At 60.0% G+C, this 1,534-nt stretch overlaps 2 protein-coding genes across 2 annotated transcripts in view; one reads left to right on the forward strand and one right to left on the reverse strand.

Annotated features, from left to right (window-relative positions):
* The window catches only part of SLC19A1 (solute carrier family 19 member 1), a 98,146-nt gene that overhangs the window by 41,959 nt on the left and 54,653 nt on the right, over positions 1 to 1,534 (forward strand). The gene's annotated exons all lie outside the window — the stretch shown is intronic.
* The window catches only part of COL18A1 (collagen type XVIII alpha 1 chain), a 50,303-nt gene that overhangs the window by 18,498 nt on the left and 30,271 nt on the right, over positions 1 to 1,534 (reverse strand). The window lies entirely within an intron of this gene.

Consider the following 1,534-nt stretch of genomic DNA (forward strand, 5'->3'; position numbering starts at 1 on the left):
GATGGGGGAGCAGAGAGCCCAAGGACTGAGGAGGCCGAGGGTCCTGGCTGCCAGGTGCTGGTGAGCAGGGCAGGGAGGTGGGGACCTGAGACAGGGAGGGCTGGGTGCAGGCCCCGCCCCGCCCGCCTGACCTCATCCGCAGACGGAGGGACCACACTTTTCTCCTGCCCCTCGGACACGGGCTCCCCCCGCCCACAGCAAGGGCAGCAGAGCCACGCTGCCCTGTTACGCGCGTGGCAAGCCCACCGGAAGGCGCCGGCAGCGCTGACCACAGCCTCTCCCCAGGGGCCTCCCGGACCCCCGTCCTGGACCCAGCCAGTGGGCTGGGGCCCCCTCACGGCTTCCCACAGGCCTCAGACGCAGCCCCACGGGGCTCGGGCCCCAGGCCCCCGTGAGCCGCCCCTGGGGCTGGCGCTAACCCCCTTACGGTCTATTCAACGAAGAGACAAAACAGCAGTTTCGATGTATTGCCGCCCGCTTTACCCAAGGGCTCGTTTTAATGGAAACTTCTGTTTTACTTTCTCGGTTTTAATCTTAGTGCCTTTTTATTATATTTAAGAAGCTCATCTAATGGCCAATCTTTGAAAAGCTTCTGTGTAAACGTTTGTGCCTTGAAATCTCCATCAGGGCTGATCATTTGTATTTATTTTTTCCCAGTTTCCTACTCAGTTTACAACCAGTCTAGGATGCGGACCCAAGGCCAGTTCCTGAGGGTTTTAACGTCTGAGTCTCAGTAGCCAGTTTCCCACTCAGGGCCTGGCCCAGCTTCCACGCTGAATTTTCCTGCTCTCATAGCCCCTCGTTACAGGCCTCCCAGAGTCCCTCAGTGCCCTCACGCGCATGCGTGTGTGTGCACACGTGTGTGCCGGTGTATGCATGTGTGTGCATTTGTGCACAAGTATGCTCGTGCATGTCTGTATGCACGTGCATGCATGTGTGCTTGCGTATCCATGTGTGTGCGTATGTGCATGTGTGCACACACATGTGCGAGTGCACTGTGTGCTCATGTATGTGCGCACATGAATGTGTGCGTGCATGCCTGCTCGTGTATACATGTGTGTCCATACGCATGTGTGCACGTATATGCATGTGTGTGTGCGTGTGCACGTGTTGCATATGCATATGTGGGTGTGGGTGGGTGTGCAAGGGCATGTATGTGCATACGTGTGTGTATACACGTGTGCGCGTGTGCATGTGTGCTCCTATGCACACACTCGCCTCTGAGCCCTACCTCATCCCTAGAATCCCCATGACCTGCGTCCCGATCCCATCCTCATCCTGGCCCTCGCTTCCCCCCTGGGGTTTGCCCACCGGAGCCCCAGCCTGGAGCTGCCCCCACCGTGCCCCGCCAGGAACGTCCCCCGGGGACCAGCCCCTTCACCTGCTGGGAAGTTTCCGGTGAGCACCCTCCCATCCAGTGCACCCACCCTCCCCGGACCCGCCTCCTTGTGGGAGAATGTCAGGAACCTGCTCTGGGTCCCATGGGGCCCCAGCAGCACCCCGGCCCCCAGCGGCCCCCGCCCTCCCCATGACC

Source organism: Crocuta crocuta, unplaced genomic scaffold, assembly GCF_008692635.1.
Source record: "Crocuta crocuta isolate KB4526 unplaced genomic scaffold, BGI_CrCroc_1.0 scaffold675, whole genome shotgun sequence".
In the NCBI taxonomy this organism is placed as follows: domain Eukaryota; kingdom Metazoa; phylum Chordata; class Mammalia; order Carnivora; family Hyaenidae; genus Crocuta; species Crocuta crocuta.